The sequence below is a fragment of the Chiloscyllium punctatum genome, chromosome 19, assembly GCF_047496795.1.
Source record: "Chiloscyllium punctatum isolate Juve2018m chromosome 19, sChiPun1.3, whole genome shotgun sequence".
Classification (NCBI taxonomy): Eukaryota; Metazoa; Chordata; class Chondrichthyes; order Orectolobiformes; family Hemiscylliidae; genus Chiloscyllium; species Chiloscyllium punctatum.
Window position 1 is genome coordinate 48841403 of NC_092757.1, and position 22103 is coordinate 48863505.

A 22103-nucleotide genomic window follows, 5' to 3' on the forward strand; every position below is an offset into this window, starting at 1 on the left:
TTCACCCTTTTCCACCGGGCAGAAGATACAAAATGTTGAAAACCTGAACCAACAGATTCAAGAACAGTTTCTGCCTTGTTGTTGTCAAACTTATGAATGGAGTTCATGAACTAGAATTGATCTTTCTCTGCCCTTCTCTGTGAAACTATATTCTGCATTCTGTTCATTTACCCTGATATACTCGTTTATGGTATGATTTGTTTGGTTAGCATGCACAAATATACTTTTCACTGTATCTTGGTACATGTGACAATAAAAATCAAAATCAATACATCCTTACACAAAACCTATATTTGCACAACACCTTTAACGTAGCAAAACGTTCTGAGGTGCTGACAACATTTTTAAGTTAAATCTCTCAGATAGAAATTGCATGCATTTTGTCTAAGGGGTGGTATGGTGGCTCAGTGATTAGTACTGCTGCCTCACAGCACCAGGGTCCCAGGTTCGATTCTAGCCTCGGGTGACTGTCTGTGTGGAGTTTGCACATTCTCCCCATATCTGTGTGGGTTTCCTCCCACAGTCTAAAGATGTGCAGGTCAGGTGAATTGCCCATGCTAAATTGCCCATAGTCTTAGGTGCATTAGCAGAGGGAAATGGGTCTGGAGGGATACTCTTTGGAGGGTCGATGTGGACTTGTTGGGCCGAAGGGCCTGTTTCCACACTGTAGAGAATCTAATCTAATCTATTGGTCCTTTGATATTACCAGATGTTACTTTGTGATGACAGGAAATGGAGGAAGTAACAGATGTTTTCTGGAAAAGTTATGTTGAATATGTGTTGCTTAATTATAATAACAGTGACATATATTTACATCATTTGTTTAACATAATAAAAAATTTCAAAATGTTTCGTAGGAAAATTAAAATCTAACAAATGGCAATGAACTACTTCAAATATAAGGTCAGATGACCAAAAGCTGTCCAGGAAAGGACAAAGGTCAGACATAGGGCAGGAGAGATCTGGGACGGGAATTAGAGTTTAGGGCCTTGGCAACTGAATGCGTGGCCAACAATATGGAGTGATTAAAATTGGGGTTGCTCAGGATTCAAGAATTAGATGAAGGTAAGCTTTGAGGCAGTGATATGCAAAGGCGAGACCATGACAGGACTTAGAGATATGGAAGAGAATTTTAAAATGAAGGTGTTATCTGTTGAAGGGAAATATAAGTCGGCATGCTCATGGGTGTTAGCCGAATGGGACTTGGTGCTATTTAAGTGACAAGGAGTAGAACTTTGGATGATCTCAAGCTTATGGAGGGGAGGATGTACATTGAACATAGAACATAGAAATGTACAACACAGAACAGGCCCTTTGGCCCATGGTGTTGTGCCGAGCATTAATCCTAATGTAAATTAAAATAACAACCTATGCACCCCTCTATTCACTACTATTCATGTGTATGTCCAGCAGTCGCTTAAATGTCCCTAATGACTGCTTCGACCACCACCGCTGGCAACGCATTCCATGCATTCACAACTCTACGTAAAGAATCTACCTCTGACGTCTCCTCTATACCTTTCTCCTAATATCTTAAAACTATGACCCCTCATGCCAGTCAGTCCTGCCCTAGGGAAAGGTCTCTGGCTATTTACTCTATCCATTCTTCTCATTAGCTTGTATACCTCGATCAGGTCACCTCTCTTCCTCCTTCCCTCAGAGGTAAAAGTCCGAGCTTAGTCAACCTCTCATCATAAGGCAAGTCCTCCAGTCCAGGCAGCATCCTGGTAATCCTTCTTTGCACCCTCTCCAAAGCCTCTGTATCTTTCCTATAGTAGGGCGACTAGAACAGGACACAATATTCCAAATGTGGCCTCACCAGGGACTTGCAGAGCTGTAGCAAAACCCTGCAGCTCTTAAACTGGATCCCCCTGTTAATGAAAGCCAAAACACCATATGCTTTCTTACCAACCCTATCCACTTGGGTGGCAACTTGAGGGATCTATGTACTTGAACATCAAGATCACTCTATTCCTCCACACTGCCAAGAATCCTGTGTTTAATCCTATATTTAGCATTCCAAAATGCATCACTTTGCATTTATCCAGGTTGAACTCCATCTGCCGTTTCTCAACCCAGCTCTGCATCCCATCTGTCGCGCTGCAGCCTGCAATAGCCCTCGATATTATCAATGACACCTCCAAACTTTGTGTCATCTGCAAATTTACTAACCCACTCCTCAACCTCCTCATTCAAGTCATTTATAAAATCGACAAAGAGCAGAGGCTCAAGAACAGAGCCCTGCGGAACCCCACTTAACATTGACCTCCAGGCAGAATGCTTTCCATCTATAACCACTCTCTGCCTTCTGTTAGCCAACCAATTCTGAATCCAGATAGCTAAATCTCCCTGTATCCCATACTTCCTGACTATGAATGAGCCTACCATGGGAAACCTTATCAAATGCCTTGCTGAAGTCCAGATACACCACATCCACTGCTCAAACTTCGTTGACCTGTCTTGTCACCACCCCAAAGAACTTAATAAGATTCGTGAGGCATGACCTGCCCCTCACAAATCCATGCTGAATGCCTTTAATCACACTATGCTTTTCCAAATAGTCATAAATCCTATCTCTCAGAATTATTTCTAAAACTTTGCTGACCACAGATGTAAGACTGACTGGTCTGTAATTGCCAATGATTTCCCTATTACCCTTCTTGAAAAGAGGAACAATATTCACCTCCTTCCAGTCCTTCAATATGACTCCTGTGGAGAGTGATGAGGCAAAGATCTTTGCCAGGATGTGGGAGATCAGAAAGGAGTGTATTAGACTCGTCAGCTTTGGAGGTAACAAAGACATAATTAGTGTTTGAGCTGCAGATATATTGAGCCAGGGTGAAGTTAAGTGAGATACAATGGTGGAAATAGCTGGTCTTAGCATGGTGTGAATACATAAATGGTTGCTCATTTTGGTGAGGATGTGAAGAGACTGAAGCTGGAATGAAAACAATGGCTTCAGCCCTCCCAAACTTTAAGTGAAGCAAATGTTTGCTCTTCCATTACTGGATGTCAGATAAGCAGTCTGGTAATTTAGCAACAGTAGAGAAGTTGAGAGAGGTAAGAGTATTCCACTGAGCTGAACAATAGTGCAAAGGGCTTGTTGGAGGATCGATCATGTAAAAAGCTACCGATACACTGAGAAAAATGACAAAATAAAATTTACTATACTTACGTAGAATGTCATTTGTAAGTTTGGTAAGAGCTACTTTGGTGTTGTGGCTAGGGTGGAAATCCGATTGTGGAGGTGGAGGATTCAAGCATGAATTGCAAGATGGGCATGGATTTGAGAAATGGCAATACATACAAGAACTTTGGAGATAAACCAGTTTGGAGATTGGATAGTAGTTTGCAAAGGCATAGAAATTAATGTTTGTTTATCTTTTAAGGAAAAGGATGATACTGGCAGTTTCAGAGGAAATCAGGACAGCATCTGAAGAGACAGAACCAGTAACGTTATCTGCTAACGTGGAGACCAGAAAAGGAAACTGGATGGTCAACAGTTCATAGGGAAAAGGATCCAAGCAGGTAGTGGGTCTCAAGGATAGGTGTTTAGGCTGGTAAAAGAGAATAATACAGTAGCAGCAGCTGATTGAGTGGCCTTAAAGAAAGACATGAACCACTCACTGTTATTGTTAGGGCTAAGAGTGGAGGGGACTGGGGCAAAGGGTATATGATGATGGATTACAATTGAAATAAAAAGTTGGGATTCTTTGCAATCTGGGTGTTCCTGGCTTACTGAACAGTTTTATGTTTATTCAAATTATATTCAGCGACAACAGATCCTTAATGTGATCAGATGTCGGGTTGCTTGTTCCATTTTGCAGGTGGTGCTTCTTGCCAAAATGTGCAGTCAGAATGATGAGCATTGATTGAAGGATTACCATAGTGGATCACGGTTAAGAAATAGTTATTTTAAATAAACTTTATAGTAATGTACAGGAAAAACCAAAGTGAGGAAAAAACCTAGTTTGTTTTTAAAATTTCTTTATACATAAAATGCTGAAAAGCAATACTGGGCAGATGGAGCACAGCAACTTTCAGGGTTTTAAATTCGGATGGACAAACTGGCAACCCTCAGCAATTTGTTCCACCTTTAGACTATGCAAATTGGATCAGTGAAAATTTCAGTATTACATACACATCCTGTGAGCATTCGTTGTCTTGTTTCACAGCAGCCACAGTGCGTTGAAGGGTTATAGTAATGGGAGGAACATTGATTAAAAGAACTTCTCTGAATGAATGTAGTATAACTTCTTGATTTATTGCCAAAGTTGCATCTCAGCAAAACCATTAAAGATAGTGATGAGACTTTAGGCAAGTACTCTGTCTCCCTTTTCTCATTTCAAAAGCTGACCATATTTTGCATTTTCAGTTTAATTTCAGATCTTTGGTTTATGTTAATTTCCATATCTATCACTGTTCCAGATATCTTTCATTTCATGGTTATAAATGACCGTACAATGCTGGTTTTGCATTTCATTTCTAATTTCTTTTTTCTCTCTATTGGTCTGCAATGTGATTAAATAAGCTGTAGTAGTCTATTGGACTGTGACACCTAGCATTATGTTTCTGACTTCCATTGTCCCTTTCATTTTAATTTATGGTCTTTGTAGGATGCATATTTTGATGAATAATCTTGTTTTCCAAGGGCTGTTATAACTCAGTTGTTTTCTTAAAAAAAGCTGTGTTTGCAGCACCTGTCACTGCAGGAGGCATTCTTGCTACCCATGCAATTGCAGTGCCTGTGACATCCCTACTAGCAACTCCAGCAAAATCCCTACCAGCTGATTCCACCAAAGAATAAGACTTTTGTAAAATTGAGTGATGCAAATAAATGTTACCAAGTGCAGAACAATAAAGTGTTTCTTTTTCAAATCAGTTCAGTTCAAATATAAATTGCAATTTACTCATAACTCCACTTGAAATATTTGGCCACCTGCTCACTACCTCTCTCGCTGTCTTGCTACTGACGTGTCACTGCTTTGCTCCTAAAAGGTATGAAGTTCATCAGGCACAAATTGATGATATCAATGCATGTGCCTATGGGCAGAGTGGTACTGACTTCACTTCCAGGTGCAGATTGATGATATCAGCAACATCAACTTCAACTTGCCCATGGCAAGAGATGCAGTGTTTAAACACTGGGTAGTAGACACTCAGATTAAAAAAAGAGGTAAGATTGAGAATCCAATGTACATATGGCGATATGGTGAATATTGAATTTTATAAGAAAGTTAAATTTAAAAGTGTCTCCTTGTCTTTAAGGTGATACACAATATTCTGGAAAGGGGCCTGGTGCTTGTTAATAGATCCAAATCAAGTGATATACTTTTTCTTTGTGCAGAGAGTTTATTGAGTAAACAAATCCAACATTGTTCTCTCCTAGTCTCAGCTGTTCTCCCTTTACACATCAAGACATCAATTACTCAGCTAACAGCCATCACCTGTACTCCTTCTAGCCTTAATAATTTGTGTTATGATCCCAGCTGATGTTATTACTGGAAAATGTCTGATCTCAGGTTGAAATCTGTCTTGACAGTTTCTTTTTGGTTTTAATGAGGTGATCTTTTACTGAAACTCACAGAATGCTGCAGATTCAGTTTAACAATAAAATTATTATACAAAAAAAGGATAACATAAAATAAACCAAACTGTTTATTTAGAATGCATGTAAAATATAATGCCACTAATCCCAACTGCCTTTCTTTACCGTACTTACATCAGAAAGAATTTCCTTCTCCATCATTTCCATGCAAATTCATTTTACTGTGTTTCAGTTCCCTTGTTTAAGAATCTGATAGCCTCTTCCTTGAATCGTTGTACATCTGAGTTAGACTTTTTAACAAAAAAAGTACTTTAAAACTAAATTCCTTACACTGAGGTAATCTGTTTCTTAACATTCCTGAACTATCTCCCTTTCTTAGGAGCAACTACCTTACACATCTGCCTACTGCCAAGACGTCTGGAAAACTGCTTAAACTGAAATCCAAAAGCTTTTTTTAAAGCTGTGGGTGCTTCTCCGAATGAACAAAACTGTGTCTTTCTAAATTGAAAGATTAATGCACAACTCTTTACTTTGATCACACGTGAAAACTCTCCCAAAGCAAATCATTAGCCTCCAAGAACACTGTTTCTATGAATACTTTTAAAATGCACTTGCAATTTTGAGCACGACAGAAGATGATAATGAGCGCTCCTCTGCCAGAGGCTTACAGCCACTGAGCCCCCAAACATACACATCCCTTTTCGATTAGCCCATCCTGTTAATCACACTTCATAGTTTTTCAAGCCCCCTACAACTCATCTACTCACCTTTATCAAGAAACTGACTGTAGCCCACCCCATCAACCAAGATAACTGGGAAGCCATGGCAAGATATGCCCAGAACCCTGACTGATGACTCTGGGTATAATGTTAATGTGGTCAGGAAGGAAACTATGACTGCTGCATAGGTATCTTCCTGACCACATTAACATTACACCCAGAGTTGCCACTGACTGTGACTCACTGGGCAGTAGAGACACAGGTCTTTGAATGTCTGACTGTGGGCAATTCCCTGTACTGGCATGGGAGGCTGCTCTTGAGTTACTATGTCAGGATCTCCATGGATTTCAATAAGGACTACTCCCTTAAGACTCCCCTAAGATCCTGAGACATGCTTTACTCCTTCATAGTGTTTAGTTTGTTTGAAAGATTTGGTATGATGAGAGTCTGAATATTAATAAATCATGTGGCATTAACAAGGCATTTTAGCAACCATTAATCTCTATCAATTGGCATCTCATCACTGCCTAGAAAAATTCTTGCAATGCTATTTGTGAAAGGATGGACTGAGACAATCTTGGTGTCAAGATGGCTTTCGCTGCACTTGTTGCCTAATTCTGCCACACATCTTGCCATAACCCATTTCGCTCAGACCCCTATTGGGTTGCAATCATAGATATTTTGTGTGCAGAGATTTTATTGACTATTCAAGTCCAATGATTCAATCTCCCAGTACTAGCTGTTCCCCCTTTTATATACCTAGACATCAATTAATAGCCAATGTCTGTTTCCTTCTAATAGTATTTGCACTAATCCTCTGACTGGAGAGAAGCCCATGTGGTCTGGTTGTCATGGAAAAAGAAAACAAACCAAATCCTATTGGTAATCTAGTGACATTTTTTACACCTTTCCACAGAAAGAAAGAAGAGCTTTTTTGAGATACATGTAGAGAGAGAGAGAGAATGAGAGAGAGAGACAAAAACTGCTACTGCTGCGAAGAGCAGAGTGAACTATTTTTGTGTTAACAGTCAAGCAGCATGCTGTAGAAGCTAGTTTTCAGTTCAAAATGAGGACAGGGTGGATGGGGACTTTGGGAGATTTAAGGAACTAGAAGTCCCCAAGATGGGTCTGGCTTGTGAAAGTTGGTTTTGGAATGCATGGCCTGAGTAGGGTAATTTTCTAAGGACATTGGAAGATTTGATTTAGCACAAAGAAATATGTTTCTGCAAAGCTGGAGTTAACTTGGGATTTTATGGTGTTGCAACACATCTGCCAAAAATGCAGTGGACAGGAAAACAAGTAGGAAAATATAATTCAATTGTGTTAATGAGTCAAGACAAAAGCATCCCTTATTTCATTTGATAGGTTAGTTCTCAGCAAAATAATGTTTTATTTATAGCTATTTTAGTTCGTTTGTAATTCTGATGGTCTTAAACTTGAGATCTTGAACATAAGTTATTTTCTTCAATTACTGTAAACTATATCTCTTTTAAAAAGTTATCTTTCTGAGGCTTGTAACAATGCTGAATACGAAAAGGTGATGGTAAATCCACAGAGAATAGTGGTTAACTTATGGAATACGATACGCAGTTTTGAGGGCGTCAGGATCAAATATATTTGAATCATGTTTTCACTCTAGCAGCAAGCATTAAGGTCGCACTGATCTAGTTATTATTCCAAGTCTTGCAATGGTTTGAGGTGATGCATAATTGAAGATTACTTCTGCAGTTGATGAGTTGATGACAAGTGGGAATAAATTTCACTCATATAAGAAACATAAAGTAGTAATTTGGCAGGGAGTTATTATTATCAGGCTTACATCAACGCAGATGATTACTGAAGTAGAGAATTGTGATGTTTAACAATGAATAAGACAAACACAATAAGAAGAAAATTACTAAGACAAACTCAACTATTAGAGTATATTCAGCTTTTTGATGAATTGTGTCACAACCAGATGAAGAAGAGTGGATCATATCTCCTCTTTTTAACTTGCACTGGACTGGACCGAGGATGTATTTATTATTATTATCAATCATTTATTTTTGGCATATAATGATATTGCAATCTAATTAAAACCTAATATTCGACAAAATTTCAGTGCTGATTACATAGTTTTCTTGAATAAAAAGATTTGTTTTGTAACTTGCTAACCCCAAACAAAATAATAAAATACAACATCAAACACACATACAACACACAGGTATAAAGCTTAAGAGGGGAAAGTAGTTAGTTCAAAAACGAAGATGAAAATGTTTGAAATTTAAAAATTGTAGGATCTGTTGATTTGTGAGAGATAAACTTGAGGCTACAGCTGTTGAGTTAATGTCTTGTGTCTTCAGCAGAATGTGTTCTCAGTGAAATTTGCAGAATCCTTGAGTTCTCCATGAGTAAATGTTTTTCTGATATGCTGTATCATTGATGCTGGCTTTTGAGAGGCAGAGGAACAAGGAAGGAAGGAGAGAGTCTTTCAGTCCCTAGCAATTACAAATCTGTGTTATTTTCTGCCTCTGATGCTTTGCCAAGCAGCTACTGAAATATGGTTAATTTGTGCATTCCTAAGTTTAACTCCATTGCCTTCCCAAACTAGATAGATGAAAGCAACCCTTTCATATCCATGGCAATGCATGATGGCACAGTGGTTATCACTGCTGCCTTGCAGCATTAGGAACCTGGATTTGATTCCAGCCTCGGGCGACTGTGCAAACTCCATATATACAATTTCCTCATGTCTGTGTGGGTTTCTGCCAAGTGTTCTGGTTTCCTCCAACAGTCTAAAAATGTGCAGGATGGGTGGATTGGCCATGCTACATTGCCCCATAGTGTTCACGGATGTGCGGGCTAGGTAGATTAACCCCTTGGTAAATCTGGGATTACGGGAGACGTGTCTGGATCTGTCGGTGTGGACTCAGTGCACCAAAAAACCTGTATCTGTACGTAGAGTTTCTGTATGATTCCAATATGTGTAACTTCTCATACAAATGTATATTAATGCAGGACTGTAGCTTCAAAGCTAAAATGGTAATTTTAGTTCGGCTGGTTTTACTTTACATTGGTTTCCTGAACTTCTGCCTGAAATTACTGCAGCGATTTTTGATTGATGTTTTTTTTCCCTTTTTAAAGACTATTTTAACCCAGGATGGCCTGAGGTTAAAACACAGGTGATGGAAGTTGAAAACTGATTCTCCATATTTTATCATTATCATCATGAATTATAAAACAAGGTATCATCAGTCCTGTGAAAGATTCTATTACAATGTTTTGAAGAAAAATGAGGAAGTCCTGTCCAATATTTCTTCCTTGATCAGCAACACTAAAGTAGATTACCTGGTCATTGTCTCAGTCCTGTTGGTGATACCTAGCGAGTAGAAATTGGCTGCTGCGTTTCCTTCTGCAACTCCAAGTACATTTCAAAATACAGGTACTTAATTGGCAGGAATCTGTCCTGGGGTAGTCTGAGATTTTGAAAGGCATATAAATTTGATTTTGTTCTTCCTTTGTGGGAAAAGACCAGAGATATAACATCAAAAAATTACATATGTAGTTTTCTCCAACTACTCGGTATCACTGATTATCCTCCAGATAAACAGTAATCCTAATCCTAAGAATTAATATCTTTGCTTAACAAAAATGTATCTATCTCCGAATTAAAATTAGCAATTGACCTAGCATCCACTGCCATTTGTGGAAGAGAGTCTCAAACATCTACCACTCTGTGTGTATATAAGTACTTCCTAACATCTCTCCTGAACATTTCTCAGACTATATCCCTTAGCTGTAGACTCCTCAACCAGTGGAAGTAATTTATCTACCAAGACTTTTCCTGCTAATATCTTGAAGACCTTGATCAGATCATCCCTTAACCTCTAAATTCTGGAAATAAACAGGCCTAACTTATGTAATTTCTCCTCATAACTTCTGAAATCCACGTATCATTCTTGTTTTTTCTACATTCTCATATCCTTTTAGCCCCCTTCCTTCAGCAGTCTATCATTCTTACATATTGACATAGTCTTTGTTTTAATCAATGCATCCACAGTCTTACATCACTCAGCTTCTGTGTGAAATCACTTAGAATGGCCTGAATTTTCCCAAAGATTGGCTGTCAATTTCAGGAAGTATCACAATCGGTTTCCTTCTGTGCACCTTTCTTTCATGAATGTCACCCTGCTCGCCTCATTAATGTTGCACCATGTCTCCATGCAATGCACTATCTTGCGTTCATTAGAAGTGAAATACTCACAGATCAATTTTAATATTAAAGCTGTGGGCACTGTATTTGAACCCCAACTGCTCACTATGTCAAACATTGCCTGAAGTAGCCACCTGTGTCAATGTGGTGTCCACTATCTAGATAACACACAGCAATGCTGCAAAAATAATTAATGACCTTCTGTGCTCTGCAATGAGAAGTGCTACAATCTTCTCTCTGCCAACTCACACTAACTCTAACTCTGCTATTGCACTCACTCCCATCAAAGCTAGTGGTCCACCACCCCTGTAATATATGCAGCATTGTCCCTTGATGATTCTCACTCATCCAGCCTCCGAATTACTAATACTTTCTTTGCTCTGCACTTCCTATGCACTCGCTTGAGATACCTCACCATCTTTCCTGGCTGATGACAGACCTCCTGACTGACCATGGTCCCCTTTGACTGTTAATCCACAATAAACATGAAAAGCTACCTTTCTGCACTAAAAGACAAAACAAAACAGAGATTCTATGAGCATCCAACTAGGCACAAAGTGCATGAGTACTAAGAAAGCAAACTGGCATGCCTGAGATGCACCCTGTTATGATGTACGAGATGAGTGCCTGCTTCTGCAGGCAAAGTGTCCTTATAACTGGATTCCAATGTAAGGTGTAAGTAAGCTCCAAATTGCAGTGCTAAACTGTATTATAAGTGAGTTCCAAATTTGCCATGATGCCAGTGCTTTTCCAGTACCAGCCTCTGTGTCAGAAGTTACTGCCCATAGAGCTTGCTCTGAGTTGTTGGGGAATGCTGCCCAAGATGGAGGCCTAGAGAAGATGTCAGTAAATTGCACCTATCGAATACGCACTCAGACAAGAATTGTCACCATCTAGTTTCTCCCGACTGGCTGGGAAAATATCAAACTGCAAATGAATAAGGCAAGGTGAGGTAATACTGAGATAGCCACTGTTGGAATATTGCATGCAATTCTGGTCTCCTTCCTATCGGAAAGATGTTGTGAAACTTGAAAGGGTTCAGGAAAGATTCACAAGGATGTTGCCTTGGTTGCCAAGGTTGGAGGATTTGAGCTATTGGGAGAGGCTGAAAAGGCTGGGGCTTTTTTCCCAGGAGCATCGGAGGTTTTACAAAAATAGCGATTTACAAAATCATGAGGGGCATGAATAGGATAAATAGACAAAGTCTTTTCCCTGGGGTCGGGGAGTCCAGAACTAGAGGGCATAGGTTTAGGGTGAGAGGGGAATGATATAAAAGAGACCTACAGTGCGTACATGCTCAGACTAAAAGTAATACATGATATCAGATGCCAAGACAAATGTGGAATTTTTCACAATGATAGTTATGATAAATCAATAGATAATTCCAAAGCACCTAGGAGCAACTCTTACCTGCACTGTTGAAGTTTTAACTTATATGAATCCAGATAGTGGATAAAAATAATCAGAGTTCAGAGGCAGAATTTACTGTTTCATCAGCTAGAGAAATGGGACATCTGCCCTTCAATCCAATTGGCTGGCTGCTTTGTAGCCCCAGAAGTGCCACGAGGAGTATGTCCCACTAGTCTCATTGCTGGAGTATGCAGGACCCGATATAGCCTTGGTCTTAGTGGGATGAAATTGGATACCTGAGGGTGGTTTGGAGAGTGGATGGGATTTACAGTATGCTAGGTTTCCCCTTCCTGTCCCTAAACTTTTCTCACCGGCCTCAAAATTGTGGTCAGGCATGATTGACCATTTTAGCGCCTCAATTGTAATTGAGGATAGGTTCCCCCACCCTAACTTGCAAATTGTTTGTAGGTGGACAAATAAATGACAATTAGGTCATCTGATTACCTGAGAAATTTTATGCCCCCTCCCCCACCTGCACCTGGGGTCCATAAAATATGTGCTATTTTACATTTCAGTATTGCAAGACAAAGATTATGTTCTTTTGCATTTAAATAAAAATTACATCATAAGGTATATTTTGCATTTAAGAGAATTTTTCAGCAGATGTCCTTGGCTGAGTATCTTGCTTGCTTTCCTCCTTGAAGCATCTCATGTTACTAAAGCATTGGAATGTGAAGTATTACAAGAAATAACATTGTCAGCTGAAAGGTTTGTGGTTTGATTTGATTAAATTCAGTATCTGAGATTACTGCACTTCTGGAATGTTAATGATGGCTTAATTAATATAGATGCGTGGATATACACCTAAACCACAGTCTAAATCCCAATGTGGAAGTTATAGAGTCATAAGAACAACTTGTATTTGTACAACAATCCAATAACACACACAAAGTAGAAGTATGCTATTTCCAAAAGTGAGAAAATCTGAAAATCCAAAGCCAGAAACTGAGTGACAATGGCCCAGTTTTCATTTACATATCTTGACAGATTTAAGATAACTTGTTAAGTGTGCTTTCTGGAGATCCACATCATTATTTAATACGGTTTCACAAACTAGTCACCCGTTCCTATGAATATACTTGCTAGCCTGAAATCCTCATGTAATTCAAAAATCAATGGACAGGAGGTTTCGGATTCAATAAATGCAATCACAGTGACTTCTTGCAGTTTTGTTAAATACGGGTAAGATTGCTGACTGGTGCTGTAGAATGTACAAATTTGTAGTGACAGTAGAATTTTTTTGTGTTTTTGTGCTATAAAATGTCATAAATTATCTGCTGTTGGTATTGTTGTTTATTATTGTGTTCAAAGAGGGATTACTGAGTAAGCATAGGCAGTGTAGATTAATGTCTTTTTAATTGTTACCATAAAAGCTAATAGTCAGCACTGAGAATTTCTCTTATTTTTCTTGCTTTACTCTACCTCTCACAGAAATTTGCCAAAGTATTTTCATCTTAGTCTTGTTTGTGTGGGCACAGATGTACATTGTATGTGCACACAACAAACTAAAATATAAGATACATTGGAAACAATTGTCTAATTGGACATTTTAAATTCACCTACCGCATTTTAATTCTTTGCGATGAAATGAAGAATGTGAGGAATCTGAAAACATATTGCAATAAATGCTCTCCAGTCTAATCTGCATCTGAAAGAATAAGACTGGCAGCCCAAGGTCTCATGGCATCTGCAGAGGCATCTTGCATGGGGAGATTGAATCCTTGTGGGGAGTGTGAGCCCAGCATGGCTAAGCACTTAAGAAGGACTGTAATGTTGAATCTTTAACTTTATTTCTTTATTTTTCTACTTTAATATTGAACTTTTAACTATATTTCCTTATTTTTCTACTTTGCACGTAAGGTTTTGTACTTAAGTACCTTTGTACCCAAGATGATGTTGGAAATAGCGACATTGTACACTTTTCACTGTACTCCTGTATCCCCTTACCTGATTACATGTGACCATAAAATCTAATTCTAATTCTATTCGAATGTGATCGCCCTTAAACTGTTGAAGTCTCACAATTAAAATGTTAAGTGAGGTTTTCTCTTTTCAACTGTTGACTAGTCAGCTGAACTTCAGTCATTTCCTGTTTTAGGATTCTTTTTGTGAGGGCAACTGCTTCTGGCCACGAAGCAAAAGAGTAAATTCAGTAGATGCTGATGGATATGTTTGGTTAAGTTCTTGAGTTACTCATTTTGGTGAACTGGAAGAAGCAAAGGGTGGAATCAGAAAGAGGTCAGAGGACCTTGAGCTATGGTGAGATATGTAGCTGTGAGCAGATAAGAAGTCTGGTGAGGCCAATTTTGACATTAGGATCATCTTGTGTTATCTCCTATGTTTTTCACAAGTGACGTAATGAGACTCTCTCTCTCTCTCTGGGAAGTGAGGAATTTCCAATTAATGGGGCGGTTGTTGCTTACTAAATGGCTCATTGACGGGTCAACTCGCCTCATTAATATTCAGCTTCCTATCTTAATCAAGTGACTAAACAAGTTAGACATATAAACCAGAGTGTGTACCTGGCAGATTCAGTTTGCAATTGCTCTAGTTGACCTTAGCGTTGCACTTGACAGCATCATAGGCATTAACCACACACACCCCATATCCATTGACGTTGACATCTGATAAGTACCAAGCTCTAAAAGTCTGAATGGAACATGTCCAGTCCACTTGCAGGGTATTTCAGCAAAGCTGCTTAGGCTGTACTGGCAACTACCATTGTAATGATGTTGCAAGATCACTGTGCTCAGCCACATGTACACAGCTCTTGGAGTGGACCAGGCTGCATCTCTGGACTATTCTCTAGTACTCACTCGCTTTGAACCCATCTGCACAATTATACCATTGCCTTTTCGTTGCTTTTTTTTTGGTACTTCTCCCCTTCAGCAAAATACACAACACTCCTATTACTGCTGTCTTGCCATGCCCTTTAGTGCGGACACAAAGCGAGGAAATTTGTCCTGGTTGTCAGCAGGCTTCGGTAAACGTGAGGGAATTGCCTTTTTCTTCAGAGTCCTGACACAGTAAGTCAAGGACAGCCTCCGATAGTAGTTCAGAGCTTGCTCGGGGTGGTTAGTCAGGTCATGAGAGGCGAGGAGCTGAATGTCAGGAAACCCTTCACTCTGTTGTGGTCTGATTAAAATTTGGAATGAGAGAGAAACAGGTATGAATGGATATAAAAGTGGGTATCACAGCTGTTAGTTTTGAGGCAGGTGGGGAAATATCCCAATTGAGTGAGTAGACAATGCAGAGGGTAGATAGAGCTAGTGATGTCAGGAATTGGGATGAGTGAGAATGAATGGACAAGATATTCCAAGCAATAGTGAGAGTGATTGAGCAGGAGCCTTGGTGAGAGATGTGCACAGTAGCAGAGATAGAGTGAGGCATCAGAGAGAAGATGTTCATGCATATCCTGTTGGGGTGAAGAAAGACATGGATTTTCTTCAAACATTGCTGTGGAGTTCTCCATATGGCTGAGACCGCTTTGATCCGGGGGCAATCTCAGAGCAGGCTAGCATGGTCTGATGTCATGACCTCTATTACTAGCACTGGGAAAGGGGAAGTCCTGTTCTGCATCAGTACATTCAGTAGGACTTATTGTACCCTGGCCATAATGCATTGTGTATCTGCTATGTGCAGGGTAAATGTCAGAAACCAGGAAGGACAGCTTCAGACTGATAGTACTTGTTCAGGTGCATAACAGGCTTTCAAAGGTGGTGATGGTGCAAGGGATGCCAGTGAATTTCAGGATATGTGCTGAGTGGCGCATTGTTCCAGGAACAGTGTGTAGTAAGATGAGGCCAGATTGAATGCCATAAAGGTGGGGTGGGTAATTAATGTGTTGTATTTAGTAACATAGGGCAAGAGAACTCGTAGAATTCATGGCAACAAACTATCTCTAAAGAACTGGAGGCAATTGGACTTAGGCAGAAATATATAAGATTGAGCCCGTAGAAGCATGTAGCACTTTTGATGTGTGTGCATTCGGTAACTCTTTGGTAGTGTTGTCAATTACTGCCAGTCCCCTGCTCTTCCCCGGTAGCCCAGTAGTTTATATTTTCTCCTCCAAGTATTTATCCATTTGCTTTTTGAAAGTTATCTTTTGAATATACTTCTATCGCCCTTTCAGGCAGTAGAGTCCAAATCATTACAACTCAGTGTGTGAGAAAAAAGAAATCTCCTTATGAACCCTCTGATTCTTTTGACAATTACTTTCAATTTGTGTCTTTTGGTTTCTGACCCAATTGATTGTCGAAACTTTACAATATTGCTCATGCATTTGAATATTTTATTTAGTCTCTATTTAACCTTCTCTGCTGAGAAAGAAACATTCCTAGCTTTTCTAGTCTCTCTGCAGTCCCTTCTCCTGATACCATTCTTGTCGATCAAGTCTATCATGCCTCAGATGGAAGTCAAAACTTAGACTTTCATTTTCATTTTGCAGCTATTTCACTGTCATGGAAAGGAAAAAAAAGTAATGTCATTAGGGCTTGATGAATGAACAAAATCCTTATCTTAATTCCCATTTCTGTATCTGGATAATAAATGATATAGCAGGATTGAAATTAATATGTAATAGATGTGAATATTATTGCAGAAAACTGATATAATGGTCCCTATGGAGTTTTTTTTAGGCTTTGAGACATGGAAGGATTTTTTTTCAGATTTCTCAACCCCTTTCTCTGTTTTCCACAATGAGCTAGCTTCTGGAAAATATATAGATCACAATCTGTAAGCACTGTGGCTTCTCATAATATTTTTTTGCTCATTGTTTATTTTGAAAAGCTATTTTCAAATGAGTCTAATGCAACAGGATCTGTCTTGATTTGGGAGAGTGAATGCTCACATTTCTTTCCTTCCCTTTTGAATATAAGAATATAACAGGTTACTCCTTTTCCCAGCACAATAGCTGCAAACTCTTGCCAATAGAGCTAGTGTATCCAAGCTGAAGTACGTTAAAAGAATCTAGCAGTAGCTCTCAGCCTCACAGGCTGTCAGTATACTTACAGGAAATCTTTCTATTAAGAGTCCTTTCATCTCCCCACCCCATATTTCTGTGAAGAAATACCATGGGTGATAAGTCAAAGGAATGTGGAGCTGAGCTATTTCCATCACACTTCAAGTAAGTTCTATTTCACAGACAAAAATTTCTGTTCTTCAGCAAGCTCATAAGAACATAGGTGCATATACAGGACCAGGAATAGATCATTCAGCCTCTTTGGTCTGCTCCCCATTTATTGAGAGCGTGACTGATTTTCATGTTCAATTTTAGCCTCGTTGATTTTTCTCAATGGACTTTGAGTCCCTTAATATACCATTTTCTAACAAAACATTAATCAATCTCTGTCTTTAATATGCTCAATGAATGATTATTCAGACCTCTTGGGTACAACATTGGATTCTCAGAGTGTTCCTTGAAAAAGATAGACTTCCAGAATCATGACTGCAAAAATTCAGGCCTGAGAGTCCAATACAAAAACATGATCTGTTGGGTCATATGTTGTAAATTAGGTTTAAAAAAAAGCATGATCACCCATTCCACAGTTTCAAAAGAGTTATTTGTAAATATTTCCCAAAGGCTATTTTATGTTATTACGAATTCTTGGCTTAGTTATTTAGTAGAAGATCCTGAGTTCACAATTTGATTGACAACAGAATAGAGTCATAGAGATGTACAGCATGGAAGCAGACTCTTCAGTCTAACCCGTCCATGCCGACCAGACGTCCCAACTCAATCTAGTCCAACCTGCCAGTGCCCGGCCCAAATCCCTCCAAACCCTTCTTATTCATATACCCATCCAAATGCCTCTTAAATATTGCAATTGTACCAGCCTCCACCACATCCTCTGGCAGCTCATTCCATACACGTACCAACCTCTGCGTGGAAACGTTGCCCCTTAGGTCTCTTTTATATCTTTCCCCTCTCACCCTAAACCTATGCCCTCTAGTTCTGGACTCCCCCCACCCCAGGGAAAAGACTTTGTCTATTTATCCTATCCATGTCCCTCATAATTTTGTAAACCTCAGCCTCTGACGCTCCAGGGAAAGCAGCCCCAGCCTGTTCAGCCTCTCCCTATAGCTCAGATCCTTCAACCCTGGCAACATCCTTGTAAGTCTTTTCTGAACCCTTTCAAGTTTCACAACATCTTTCCGAAAGGAAGGAGACCAGAATTGCACGTGGTATTCCAACAGTGGCCTAACCAATGTCCTGTACAGCCACAACATGACCTCCCAACTCCTGTACTCAATACTCTGACCAATAAAGGAAAACATACCAAACACCTTCTTCACTATCCTATCTACCTGCGACTCCACTTTCAAGGAGCTATGAACCTGCACTCCAAGGTCTCTTTGTTCAGCAACATTCCCTAGGACCTTACCATTATGTGTATAAGTCCTGCTAAGATTTGCTTTCCAAAAATGCAGCACCTTGCATTTATCTGAATTAAACTCCATCTGCCACTTCTCGGCCCCCTGGCCCATCTGGTCCAAATCCTGTTGTAATCTGATTTAACCCTCTTCGCTGTCCACTACACCTCCAATTTTGGTGTCATCTCCAAACTTACTAACTCTACCTCTTATGCTCGCATCCAAATCATTTATGTGAATGACAAAAAGTAGAGGGCCCAACACCAATCCTTGTGGCACTCCACTGGTCACAGGCCTCCAGTCTGAAAAACAACCCTCCACCACCCTCTGTCTTCTACCTTTGAGCCAGTTCTGTATCCATATGATTAGTTCTCCCTGTATTCCATGAGATCTAACCTTGCTAATCAGTCTCCCATGGGGAACCTTGTCGAAAGCCTTACTGAAGTCCATATAGATCACATCTACTGCTGCACCCTCATTAATCTTCTTTGTTACTTCTTCAAAAAGCTCAATCAAGTTTGTGAGACATGATTTCCCACGCACAAAGCCATGTTGACTATCCCGAATCAGTCCTTGTCTTTCCAAATGCATGTACATCCTGTCCCTCAGGATTCCCTCCAACAACTTCCCCACCACCAAGGTCAGGCTCACCGGCCTATAGTTCCCTGGCTTGTCTTTACCACCCTTCTTAAACAGTGGCACCACGTTTGCCAACCTCCAGTCTTCCGGCACCTAACCTGTGACTATCGATGATACAAATATCTTAGCAAGAGGCCCAGCAATCACTTCTCTAGCTTCCCACAGAGTTCTTGGGTACACCTGATCAGGACATTGGGATTTATCCACCTTTAACCGTTTCAAGACATCCAGCACTTCCTCCTCTGTAATCTGGACATTTTACAAGATGTCACCATCTATTTCCCTACAGTCTATATCTTCCATATCCTTTTCCAGAGTAAATACTGATGCAAAATATTCATTTAGTATCTCCCCCATTTTCTGTGGCTTCACACAAAGGCCGCCTTGCTGATCTTTGAGGGGCCCTATCCTCTCCCTAGTTACCCTTTTGTCCTTAATATATTTGTAAAACCCCTTTGGATTCTCCTTAATTATATTTGCCAAAGCTATCCCATGTCCTGGTTTTGCCCTCCTGATTTCCCTCTTAAGTATACTCCTACTTCCTGTTGTGGTTCTGTTCGCCGAGCCGGGAATTTGTCTTGCAAACGTTTCGTCCCCTGTCTAGGTGACATCCGCAGTGCTTGGGAGCCTCCTGTGAAGCGCTTCTGTGCTGTTTCCTCCGGCATTTATAGTGGCCTGTCTCTGCCGCTTCCGGTTGTCAGTTCCAGCTGTCTGCTGTAGTGGCCGGTATATTGGGTCTAGGTCGATGTGTTTGTTGATAGAGTCTGTGAATGAGTGCCATGCCTCTAGGAATTCCCTGGCTGTTCTCTGTTTGGCTTGCCCTATAATGGTAGTGTTGTCCCAATCGAATTCATGTTGATTGTCATCTGTGTGTGTGGCTACTAAGGATAGCTGGTCGTATCGTTTCGTGGCTAATTGGTGTTCATGGATATGGATCGTTAGCTGTCTTCCTGCTTGTCCTATGTAGTGTTTTGTGCAGTCCTTGCATGGGATTTTGTACACTACATTGGTTTTGCAAACACATCGACCTCAACCCAATATTTGTAGCCTGGAATATTCAGCTGCCAGACCTGTCCATCCCTGAGCAAGATTATCTTTTTTTAATGTGGCTACTCAATAGAGGTTTTCATAATAGGTAAACAAAGTTTTGAATGACATTCAAAAATGAGAGTGTTTCAATATTAGGTACATCTGAGTTTGTGCTGCATTTAATTAATATTTTTTTTAAATTTCCGTATGGCTCTTGAGTCTTCCTATGGTGGATGCTGGTTTGGTGGCTAAGGAGGGGGTATGAGAGCAAGTGTGGGAGTCATAATTTGGTTTGATGGTGTAACAACTAGATGGGATGTTGAGGGGGTATAAGAGCTGAGTACTAATAAGCCTACTAGCTTCTAAAAGAGCTGCCCTTCCAACCAGTCTGCTTTAGCACTTACTTGCCTGTTTCCTGATTCAGTGATCCCAAATCAAAATTGCCCTGCCAATTCTGAAACAAAAATTGTTTGTGTATTGTGAACCACCTGCATTGCTGACGGGCTATAGTTCTTCATTTCTCAACGAGGGTAAATCTTTCCACATCTACTGGCAAACCCCTTAACAATTTTATATGTTTCAATTAAATAATTTATTCTAAAGTCTAGGAGACATGAACTTAGTTTATTTAATCCTTCCTCATGGGACAAGTCCCTGATTCTAGGGATCAATCATTAGAAAATTTAGTGTACTTCTTACCCAAGTAAGGATGCATTTACATTACAATTTTGATCTACCTATACATAGTACTCCAGATTTAACCTCACCAATACCTTATGCAATTGCCATAAAGCTACTTTACTCACATCTAAAATTCTTTGTCATAAAGTCTGAAATATCATTTGCTTTCCCAATCCTTGGATATACTGCACATTCACTTTCTATAACCCGTATATAAGCACCGCTCTGAACACAAACATTTGGAGTGCAGTTTTGGGCTCCATATCTCAGGAAGGATGTACTGGCCCTGGAGCGCGTTCAGAGGAAGTTCATGAGAATGGTCCCAGGAATGAAACGCTTAACATATGAGGAACGTTTGAGGACTTTAGGTTTCATACTCAATGGAGTTTAGGGGGATGAAGAGGGATCTAATTGAGACATGGAGAATACTGAATGGCCTGGACAGAGTAGATGTTGGGAAGATGTTTGAATTGGCAGGAGAGACTCTGACTCGAGGTCATAACCTTAGAGTAACTTTTTAGAACGGAAATAAGAAAGTTCTTCGGCTGAGAGTGGTGAATCTCTGGAATTCATTGTCACAGAAGCCTGTGGAGGCCACGTCATTGAGTATATTTAAGACTGAGATAGATAGATTCTTGAGTGTCAAGGAGATCAAAGGTTACAGGGAGAAAGCAGGGGTTGAGAAACTTATCAGTCATGATTGAATGGCAGAGCAGGCTCAAAGGGCTGAATGGCCTGATTTCTGCTCCTATGTCTTATGGTCTTATTTCCATATTTTCACCATTTAAAATCTGTGCTACTTTTCTATTTTTCCTGACGACGGAGATAGCTTCATACTTCTCCACTTCATCTGCCATCTGCTTTGTTCTTGTCTTCTCGTTTACTAGTTGTCCATTTGCAACCTCTTTGTATCCTCCTCACAGTTTATCTCCCCTGCTCAATTGGTATTGTCAGCAAACTTGAAAACACATAAGCTTGGTCCCCTCACTGAAATAATTAACATAATCATAAGTAGCTGAGGCCAAAGGGCTTATAATTACAGTCTGTCAACCTGAAAATGATCTGGGACAACACATTGTTCCTAGGACAAGCCAAACAGAGACACACACGAGAATTCCTGGAAGCATGGCACTCCAACAGAGACTCTTATCAACAAACACATTGACTTGGATCACATCTACCACTCTTGAGAAAAAAACAGGAAATGACATCACCACAAGAAATAGCACAACCAACCCAAGGAAACCTAAACACACAAATAAAAAGCAGGCCATACCACCAGTGCTTCACCGGAGGCTCACTGATGATGTACCCTAGTATGGTGATGAAACATCTGAAAATGAACCTTCCAGCTCAGTGTGCAAAATTGCATCCAGAACCTCAACCTGAGCTACAAATCTTCTCAAAACTTGCTAGGGATAGACTCTTATGGAAATCTAATAATTGGAGGAAAATGTGCCTTTATTACCTAGCTTTAAAAATGCTTTTTGCACCAAAGAATAAACATGTAATA

At 39.9% G+C, this 22103-nt stretch overlaps 1 protein-coding gene across 10 annotated transcripts in view; it reads left to right on the top strand.

Annotated features, from left to right (window-relative positions):
• Window positions 1-22103, top strand: part of srrm3 (serine/arginine repetitive matrix 3) — a 779036-nt gene that overhangs the window by 218451 nt on the left and 538482 nt on the right. The window lies entirely within an intron of this gene.